At 42.7% G+C, this 11187-nt stretch overlaps 1 long non-coding RNA gene across 1 annotated transcript in view; it reads left to right on the forward strand.

Moving 5' to 3' along the window:
- LOC131382373 (uncharacterized) overlaps positions 1 to 2533 on the forward strand; it is a 69979-nt gene extending 67446 nt beyond the window's left edge. The window contains exons 2-3 of the long non-coding RNA XR_009211790.1: positions 1269 to 1408; positions 2407 to 2533. This is a non-coding gene — a long non-coding RNA (uncharacterized LOC131382373). The remainder of the gene's footprint in view (positions 1 to 1268; positions 1409 to 2406) is intronic.
- The last annotated feature ends 8654 nt before the right edge of the window (positions 2534 to 11187 follow it).

Raw genomic sequence — 11187 nt, forward strand, 5'->3', positions numbered from 1 at the left:
AGGCTGCAGAGTTGCACATCCTGCTCAGCCTAAGGAGGTGGCTAATTAGGGCTGATTGTGAAGAGGGTTTGATGACGTGGACACCTACATGGGAAACTTTGTATGCAGACCACCACGTCATTTCAGGCAGGTCATGAAACAGCTGTTGGACAAGAGCATTCACTCACTCACTTTAGATGGCCTAGGTGAAATGCTCCCTATGCCAGCACCAAACCTAAGCTATCTATTTTCCCTATTCCTGCAACTTGAATCAGCCTAGTCAAAAATACAGAAGTTTGGCCTGAAAATTGCCCAAGGAGAAGAGCGAAAAAGAAGGAAGACGAATGCTCTTTTCATAGGGCTGTGGCATCGTTTACAGTGTTCCCAATGTTTGAACTACTTGAGATTGAATAATAAGTAGTTCATCATACAAACAAAGCTGTGAAGAAGCAACCTCATACGTTGCTGGTAGGGGTAAAAATTGATGTAAGTCAGTTTGGCAATATCTATCACAATCTCACACTTTGACAAATGAACACTTTATGAAGTAGTTCCACTTCAAAGAATTTATTCTACAAGTATTCTCACTTGTGTAAAATGACAAATGTACCGTGTTACTTTTCAATTGTAGAATTATTTGCAAAAGATTGTAAACAATTTAAATATCAATCAATAGAGAACTTGACAAATAAATTACAGAGTAGAATACTATGCAGATATGTAGATGGTGTATATATGCATGTGATGGTTAATTTTTTTTTTTTTTTTTGACATGGATTCTCGCTCTTTCACCCGGGCTGGAGTGCAGTGGCACTATCTCAGCTCACTGCAACCTCCACCTCCCGGGTTCAAGCGATTCTCCTGCCTCAGCCTCCTGAGTAGTTGGGACTACAGGCATGTGCCACCAGGCCCAGCTAATTTTTTGTAGTTTTAGTAGAGATGGGGTTTCACTGTGTTAGCCAAGATGGTCTCGATCTCCTGACCTCGTGATCCGCCCCCCTTGGCCTCTCAAAGTGCTGAGATTACAGGCATCAGCCACCTCGCCCAGCTGTGATGGTTAATTTTATATGTCAACTTGACTGGGCTAAGCAATACCCAGCTGACTGATAAAACATTATGTCTGGGTGTGTCTGTGAGGGTGTTTCCAGAAGAGACTAGCATTTGAGAAGGTAGGCTGAGTAAAGAAAATCCACCCTCCCTAATGTGGGTGGGCATAATCCAATCTGTTGAGGGACTGCCTCAAACATAAAGGCTAAACAAGGGCAAATTTGTTCTCTCTGCTTGAGCAGGGACATCCATCTTCTGTCTTCAAACATCAGAGCTTCTGGTTCCTGGGCCTTCAGACTTGGACTAGAACTTCACTACCAGCTTTCCTGGGTCTCCAGCTTGTAGAGAGCAGATCGCAGAACTTCTTAGTCTCCATAACCACGTGAGCCAATCCCTCATAATAAATCTCCTTGTGTGTTTGTGTGTGTGTGTGTGTTTGTACAGATAGGTTTTGTATCTTATTGGTTCTGTTTCTCTGGAGAACCCTGACTAATACAATGTACATGTCTGTATACATTCTATGCATGTATATATCTCCAAGAAATGTTAAGTCAAAAAAGCAAGTTGCAAAACAGCATGTATAGTATGCTACCATTTGTACATGTGTGTAAACAATTCTGGAAGGATCTTCAGGAAACAAATTACATTGGTGGCTTATGAAGAAAGAAGCTAGGTGGCTGTTGGGGCAGAAGAGAGACTCAACATTTACTTTTCTGTACTATTTGAATTTTGAACCATGTGAATGTGTAACCCATACAAAACATTAAATTTTAAAAAGTGACCTTAAAAACAAATGAATACTGTCCACTGACAGACGAATGGATAAGCAAAGTGTAGTATATGAATACAATGGGATATTGTTCAGCCTTTAAAAGGAAGGAAATTCTGACTCATGCTACAACATGGATGAACTTTGAAGATATACTAAGTGAAATAAGCCAGTCACAAAGGGATAAATATTGTATGATTCTAGTTATATGTGGTACCTAGAATAGTCAAATTCATAAAGACAGAAAGTAGAAGGGCAGTTGCCAAGAGTTTGGTGAGGGGGTAGGAATGGGGGAGTTATTGTTTAATGGGTACAGTTTCAGCTTTGCAAGATCAAAAGAATTTTGGAGATGGCGTGCACAACGAGTGAATGTACTAAAACTACTTGATATGGTTTGGCTGTGTCCCCACCCAAATCTCATCTTGAATTGCAGTTCCCATAATCCCCACATGTCGTTGGGGGTACTGGTGGGAGGTAATTGAATCATGGGAGCAGTTACCCTCATGCTGTTTTCGTGATAGTGAATGAGTTCTCACAAGATCCAATGGTTTTATAAGGGGCTTTCCCCCACCCTTCATTCTCATTCTTCTCTCTCCTAACTCCATGTGAAGAAGGATGTGTTTGCTTCCCCTTCCACCATGGCTGTAAGTTTCCTGAGGCCTCCCCAGTCCTGCGAAACTGTGAGTCAATTAAACCTCTTTCCTTTAAAAATCACCCAGTCTCAGGTATTTCTTCATAGCAGTGTGAGAATGAACTAATACACTACTAAACTGCACATCTTGACTATACATGGTTAAGATGGAGGCCAGACACAGTGGCTCATGGCTGTAATCCCAACACTTTGGGAGTCTGAGGCAGGAGGATTGCTTAAGGCCAGGAGTTTGAGATCAGCCTGGGCAACAAAGCGAGACCCTGTCTTTACCAAAAAAAAAAGTATATATATATATATATATATATATATATATATATATATATATATATAAAATAAAATAAAATAAAAAAATTGCCAGGCATGGTGGTGTGCACCTATAGTCCCAGCTACTTGGGGAGCTAAGGTGGGAGGATGGCTTGAGCCCTGGAGGTTGAGGCTGCAGTGAGCTCTAATTGCACCATTGCACTCCGGCCTGGGCAAGAAGTGAGATGCTCTTTTTCTCTCAAAATAATAATAATAATAATAATGGTTAAGATGGCAAATTTTATGTTATATGTATTTTACTACTGTTAAAAATACGAAAACTGTAAAATAAATTTTTAACAAAGAACACTTGGTTACATTAATTTAGTCATCCCACCGATTAATGTTCTGATTGCAGCCACCTAGTGTGATGTGTTAGAGGACTTCAGGGGCCTACTTCTCTGCCTAACCTTTCCCTCAGCTTTAGCAAGGCCAGATTATCTGATTGCTCTCTGCTTTTGTTTTTTAATCTGAAAAGTAGGAACATGATTTTCCTACCCTGATACTTTAATTGGATTATTGCATACTGATGTTTTTCTACTCAGGTTCGTAGCCATTATGATAACATCAACCTGCAGGAATTGTCTAACCTTATTTTGTGACTTTCCCCTTATCCAGGCTTTGAAGAAGACCACTGCATTGGTATTTGTGAAATGTTTTGAGCCTCTAGATTTAAATAAGGTGAAATATAAAGTATCCTTTCCACTACTGGGCACGCCTAACTGCATGTCTTCTGAACACTGCTTGTGATGGTCACTCATACCAAAGGACGCAAACAGAAAGCACAGATCACAAAATCCTCTGGCCAAATGGGGAATCTGACCCTGAAACGAAGCAGCAGTGTCAATGTCCTGAGCCCCACTGCCAGCCTCAGCTCTATGAGAAAGGTGGCAGGGAGGTGGCAAGGAGGCACGCACAAAAGTCTGGTGTTTGTCCTCTCCCTGCTTCTGCCAAATCTTACAACCTCCGCCCCAGACTGGCAAGCCAAATAGTAGCGCCATCCCTACAGGTTACATTATACTCTGAAATTAACATTACAAATCAAACTGCTTAGTTTCAAAGTGCTTTTCACAAGCCTACTAACTTAATCCCTGACTAGTGCTATGGGGGTTGTTAATAGGTTCTCACATCTCCCCAAAACAGCCCTATTTAAGACCCCTCCTCCATTACCCACCCACCAGCCTGCCTTCCTCACTCAGGGTGAGGACCCAGAGTGAACGACAGTAGTATTCTCCTCTCCCTTCTGTTGACTTAGATTGACCTGAGTGGGAGTTTTAAGACTGATCTCTCTTCTCTCTTCTCATACCAAGTCTAAATTCCATTGCTGGGCTTTCCCTGCCTGCTGTGATTTGACTCTACCTTTCCATACAGCCAACTTCTTACCACCCACAAGCTCACCTCTGCCTCAGTCCTTGGGCCTGGAAAGGCCCTTTGAATCTTCCTTTATGCCTCTCCTGCAGATCCAGGCACAAGTCCAACCCTCCACCAGCCTAAATCCATCTTTTCCTCCTCTGAATTCCTATGGCATTTATAGTTAGCACCCTACAATTTACTGAACCACTTAATTATATGCTCTCTGGCATTGCCCAGTGATTATGTCTTGCTTTTAGTCTGGCCTCCTGAGTAGATATTGAATCCCAGTGGGGCAGAAACTATACTTTATAAATTTTTATTATATCCTTAAGAGCACCTAGTATTAATAATGGCCATCATTTAGCACTTAGTGTTTATGACACACAGTACTTTATGTATGCTATCTATTTAATACCACAGTATCTCTAATAAGGCATCATCATGCCTATATTTCAGATGGAAAACCAAAGCTCAGGGAGGGTTAAATGGGCAGGCAGCTGGTGAGGGCTGAGATTGGAGCCAGGCCAGTGGTCTTCAAAGGCTTTAGTCAAACTTTTTGACAGATATAAGAAAACTGAACTAAGGAAAATACTTTCCTGGGATCATCCCTATATGAAGTGGCAGACCTGGAATTGCTCCCTGTTTCAAAACATGTAAGCTCCTCAAGAACAGGAACTTTTGTCTATTTGTTCATTATTGTATCTCCAATCCTTAGAACTATGCCTGACTCAAAGTAGGTGCTCAATAAAATATCTGCTGAATGAACAAATGCAATCTAATCACCAAACCTACTCTGAATGCTCACCAAGTGTGAGGCACTGCTCCTATGAGAAAAGTAATGTAAAAGACATTCTAGTTTGTTTGACTAAACCTCACTCACCACAGAATACTCACAAAGGGCTGTCCAGAAACAGAAATGTGATAAAAGCCTGCATCCCTAACTTGGTGCCAAATTTGTCCTTTTAGACTTGAGAGGGTATGGGACTTCCTATTCCCTGCCTGTTCCTCTCCTTCAGTCCTCCCTGCATAGAAATAATCAGCCACCACAGCCCAGGAAGAAAGGGAAGCAGTCCCACACCCCAGGAGCAGGCTGGCCTGTGATATCACATCCCACTCCTGGGATCCCAGAGAGAAAGGAGTCCCTGAGGCCCTGCAAGTCCACCTACGGGGGCTCTAGAGCTGGAGAGCTGGGGCTTGGATATTAAAATAACACATGCATATCCACAGGCAGGGGGCGTGGGCCCCGCTCCTTCTGTAGGTTCTTTTAAACATTTATCTTCAGAAGCCTTTATTTGTGCTAAGTCGCTTAGATCAAAACAAAAACACTTATTTTTGTGTTTGCTTAAACAATGTAGATCGTTTCTTCAGTTATCTCCTGGCTATATATGTGGACACAACATCTTAGATCCACAGACTAAGAAAAGTATTTTCTTTCTCTCATGTACTTTCTGCACATTTGTAACCTGTGTTCATAACAAAGGTAATCAATTTCCCGACAAGTAGTTATTCAAGCTAGGTGAGATGAATAAAGGAGATAAAGAAGTTGCACGATTTAAACAAACAAAAGGAACAGTCAGCCACCAAACCAAGCCCACAGTTCCAACGTAATTATTTGAAATAGTCTTGATCTTTTTTGGTAGGGGATGGGGCCAGGTCATAACCATGTAAAAGTAATGAAAACAAACCAAGACTATGGGGCCCTAATTACTGTCAAGTTGTCATTCTCTCCAATTGCCTTGAAGGTTTGTTTCTTTTTAAAATTCAGTGTAACCTTACAGGAGGCAATAAGGGCTGGCGAAAGGCGGTGACAGTGGAAACTAGCTGGGTGGATGCAGCAACTTTGGGAATAGTGGGATGCAGGGGTGGAAGGCAGGCTGAGGGCAAAGGGGCTGCCGGGGCTTCTGAGGAGGCTCCCAGGAGACTGCTAAGATCACGAGGGGATCGGAGAAGTTTGAGGGTCCAGTAACATGTGCAGGAAAGGTGATGAACCCCAGGTTTTTATACTTGTTCATGAGGTGCCAGCCTCATGCTTAGTTTGTTTCTGAAGCATATCACCCTCACTGTAACTCCTATCTAGAATATTCTTCTCCCAGATCTTCCCGTAGCTGGCTCAGCTTCCATGTCACCTCTTCAGAAAGGCCTCCCTGACCACCAACCTGAAGTCACAACCTAGTTAGTCTCTTGCCCCTTTTCCACGCTTTTTTTTTTCCTTCATGGCTCTTGGCACTACCTGAACATTTCTTGTTTGTCAGTATGTGTCCTCTGCCCCCCATAGCATGGTGTAAGCCCCAGGAGAGCAGAAACTTCCTTTGTCTACCCGACAGTGCTGAAGCCTCAGAGCCTGGATCAGTGTCAGGTACGGAGAAGGTGCTCTGGTGGAAACCTTAGTGGCAACGTTCAGCTCACAGCGGGAAACTCGGGCCTTCAGACCAGGGAAGGGGGCGGTTTGAAGATGTGAGTCTGGAGTGTGACTGATGAAGCCAAAAGCAGCCACAAACTCTCTTTTTATGACCAACTTTGGATAATGAGCTCAAGCCATGTATAAAACGTTCCCCAAAAAAGTACTTTTCTAGATGAAAGGGAGAAAAATAGCTAAAGTGATCCATCTTCCTTTCTTTGAGGAAGGGTGGCACCGCTTCTGTTGCTTCCAGGAAGATTGCGTACACATATAAAACTGGAAAAACGTTAATGAAGAGAAAAACTAAAAAGTAGGAGGGTGTACTCAAATATCAAGTTCTCCCCCCATGTAGTAGCTGCCCAGCCTTCATTAACAGAACCATTGAGATCCTTGTTGCTCCCTGTGCAACAATATGAAGGGAGCTCAGGATATAGACTTAAATCAAAACGGAGGACACAGAACAGTGGAAGCCAGCAGTGTCCAACATTTTGGCTTCCCTGCGCCACATTGGAAGAAGAAAAATTGTCTTGGGCCACACATAAAATACACTAACGATAGCTGACAAGCTAAAAAACATCACTAAAACAACTCATAATATTTTAAGAAAGTTCACGAATTTGTGTTGGGACTCATTCAAAGCCATCCTGGGGTGCATGCGGTCCGTGGGCCATGGGTTGGACAAGCTAAGTATAAGCCATATGTTACCTTTTGCATTAAAAAGGTGGGGTAGAATAAAAAATACACTTACATTTACATGAACACTGGGGGGATATTGAAGAAGCAAATATAACTGGCTATACGCTTCAAGGCCAGTGAAGTGGAGAGCAGGCACCAGTATAGGAACGAGATGTTTTGATTCATACTTTCCATGTTGTCATGATTCTTCAACCATGTGAATGTATTAACTGTTTTTTAAATAAAAAAATGTAATGATCCTTGTATATAATTAATAGTAATTGGAGCCTTGCAGCTCAATGATTATCTTGCCAAAGTTTGGTGCAGGTAATATTGACAATTCAGGCTGAGAGAGCTACTGTCAGCGCCTTAAAGAATATGAATGAAAGAGGGCACATTATTACACCAATGTTTTCACAAACAGAATCAGAGACTGAGGTGTTTCCAATTCTGGAGGTGGACTCCTGATTTAGTTTGCTTCTTAGTAATCACACTAAAATTGTGTGTTTTATACAATTTCATACTAAAATTGTGTGAAAAATATGGCACCAGGCTGGGTGCAGTGGCTTATGCCTGTAATTCCAGTACTTTGGGAGGCCGAGGCAGGCAGATTGCTTGAGGCCAGGAGTTCGAGAAGGGGGCAAGACAAGCTTCTGGAATGCTGGAAATGTCCTGTTTCTTGATCTGGCTGCTGGTAACGTAGGTGTGTTCACTTTGTGAAAATTCATTGCACCACACATGTGTGATTTGTGCACTTTCCTATGTGTATGTTTGACATCAAAAAAGAAAAAAGAAAAGGAAAAATGTAACGCAAATCTATATGCATTGTCAAGGAAAGATGTGCAGGCCCTGTCATGTGGAGGAGCCCATGTGATACAGCCCATTCATGTGATGCTATAGATATCAAGCTATAAGTACCTCCATGCCTAGAGAGTTACTCTGGAAGATGGTTCTCATAAATGTTAGTCATGCTTAGTTCTGGGTAGGATTTTGAGTTGTTTGGGGTTTTTTTTTACTCTTTCTTCTTTGTGCTTTTTCGTATTTGCACATTTTTTTGCACAATGCGTGTGTCTTTTATATTCAGAAAGTGGGCTATTTTTTTAAAACCCCTCATTAATTAAAAAGAAAATTTAAAACCTGCTTTTTATTTTCTATAGAGGCAAACCAGTAAATACCCAATGCCTATCAGCCACGGACATGATGTATGTTGTGTGCATCGAATACACTTTGCAGTTGTCCCTGTTTCTAAGTATTTCCAAGGCTGGTTCTGAACAGAGTAGCCACCATCTTTCCCACCAACAGATAACACACACCTGTTGTAAAATCTGAGGGTGGGTCAAGGGAAGAGGTCTGAGTCCCCAAAAAGAGTTCAGGGTAAATGCTGTAGACACTGTAGGCTGGCTGTTCTTCCTGTCTTTGAAGCAGAGAGCAGACCGGTCCATTCATTAAACCAAGGTAGGCCGGGCTTGGCGGGTCACGCCTGTAATCGCAGCACTCTGGGAGGCTGAGGCAGGTGGATCACCTGAGATCAGGAGTTCGAGACCAGCCTGGCCAAGATGGTGAAACCCCATCTCTACAAAAAATACAAGATTAGCCAGGCATGGTGGAACACACCTGTAATCCCAGCTACTCAGGAGACTGAGACAGGAGAATCACTTGAACCTGGGAAGCGGAGGCTGCAATGAGCCGAGGTCGTGCCATTGCACTCCAGCCCGGGCAAAAAGAGCGAAACTCCATCTGAATAAATAAATAAAACAATAAACCAAGGTACTCTCCCTACCGTTTCTCTTTCTTCCATCTCTAGTTTCACCAGTTTATTCCCAGCCCTGCACTATCTAACTTAGAGAGTTTCCTGTTTCTCTTTCAAATCCTTTTCCACCAAAAGCCTCCTCTTGTTCACATACTGGAAAATATTTAAATAGGGATAAATTACTTTCTTCTACCATCAAAGCCCAAGCTTAAAAGATAAATAACCCTGGGTGAGTTAACATAGGACCTTAAAATTCACACTAAGGCGTAAATGTCTAATAGGTATGATTTCTAAAGAGCACAATTTGGTTGGGGGATGGGAAGGGGAAAGGGAGGCATGGATCTTGCACAGAGTTGGCCAGCTTGCTGGTGTTACCTGCTTTTCCTCCACCACAGCTCCCGCCCCCACCCAGGCCTGCTCAGAAGAACCCAAGCCACCCAGAAGCAGGAGGCAGCCTTCACCCCAACCAGATCCATATCCATTCCAGACTCAGGATTACAACAATTTGGGAGAGGGTCAACCAAGTCAGAGTCCCACATGGCAGAAGAGCTGCTTTAGCTTAAGACTCTTAACTCTTTTTCCTCGGGGCAGAAAAGGTTTGAGCCAATGAAGGATGAGGCTTTCCAGGCCCAGGACACAACCTTGATCCAAGGCCTAGTTGTGGCTTTGATTTTTGTAAATCAAGCATCAAGTTTTTCTTCACTCTTTTAGCCGAAGATATGTTTCCCAGGATGCATGAAAAAAATAAATAAAATGTACCAAATTAGAGACCGTGAGACATGTATGTCACTTAAACCCTTTATAGGCAAGCAGGAATCACTGATTCACTAAATTCTTTCCTAAGTTTTTTTTTTCTCCTAACCATTGTCTTCATAAGATCATCCCATACTTGGAAAACATTTGTCTAATTATCATCACACACAATGGGCCCACTGCCAGCTGTTTTTTATTTTAACTTCAGATTCTTTCCAGGGTGTTTGTTTTTTTTTTTCTTGGGGGTGGGGAGTAGGAGAGAGGAGTGTGTGCGTCTGTTTTTGCTATTACACAGAACTGATCAGATTTCCTTTTATAATCACAATTAAACTTCCAGACCCGATCATCTGAATATTTCATCTTTAGAAGATCTGGGTGCACATTGACTTAGTCAGTCTCAGAAACCTTCCAAGAGAGGAGGTGAGAAACTGATGGGTGAGGTCAAGTAAATCATTCTAGAAACATGAAGAGCATAGATGGACTAGAGGAGCTCAAGGCTGACTCTGAGCTCAGTGTTCTCTCCATCAGCTGAGACTGGATACCATGAGGTTAAGCCCAAAATACATTACTGTAGTCCCTCTAACAGGAAGAGAAGTCCTAAGAAAGCAGGGCCTTTGTACATCTTGTCCACAGCAGCCCCCACACAGCAGTGGACAAGATGCCTCATCCCCAGCACCTGCTTGGTGTTTGATGTTGTAGTTGGGGAGCAGCAAGTACTAGTAGAAAATGAATTACCTTTGTCACTCTGCCCCCTACAGTAGCGGAAGTGGAGATTCATAAAATCTCTCTACAAAACAGGACTGTCAAAGGACTGTCAAGCATTTAAAACCTGGTCAGACCAGTGGCAGCTCTCAAAGGGGCTTAAGGACAGCAATGTGGCTGATGGGAAACATGTTGGGGCTTATGGATGCACTGGCACAGCCAACATAGTTTTACTTCCATTACATTTTATTTCGGGTTTCCTGATAGAGTCTACGAGGAGGGGCTCAAACTTCTTCTCCACTCCTTGGCATCACAGTGGTTCAGACCAAAATAGGCTAGGGATGTGAAGCTGTGCTCATGAAAATTGGAGGACAAAAAAAAAAAAAAAAAAAAAGACCAAAAGATGCAGGGGTCTTGGGAGAGGCTTCTCTCTGCTGCAGAGTCGGCCTCCCTATCCCTGAAGAGCAGGGAGTACGAGGAGGAATGTTTATGAAATGAAATCTGGGTAGTCGCCCAGACCTTCAGCGATAGATAATACGTAGGACATTCTGAAGGGACAGCATTTTCATCAGGCATCTAAAACCTGTCAGAAATGGAGCCCTAAGTTACCATTCACTCTTCCACTGCGGTGAACAACAGCCCATGTGGCCCACCTCACCTCCCTGACTAAAGTGGAGATGGCTTAAAATAACCAGTTCTCTTTAAATGCACGTGCATTCTAAAGGGGCTAATCCTGTAAATAAGGCATGCCTCCGTGAGATTTACTTTTGTAAGAATCTAACAAATAATATTAACGAGTATTTAGA

This window comes from Hylobates moloch, unplaced genomic scaffold, assembly GCF_009828535.3.
Source record: "Hylobates moloch isolate HMO894 unplaced genomic scaffold, HMol_V3 SCAFFOLD_23, whole genome shotgun sequence".
Classification (NCBI taxonomy): Eukaryota; Metazoa; Chordata; class Mammalia; order Primates; family Hylobatidae; genus Hylobates; species Hylobates moloch.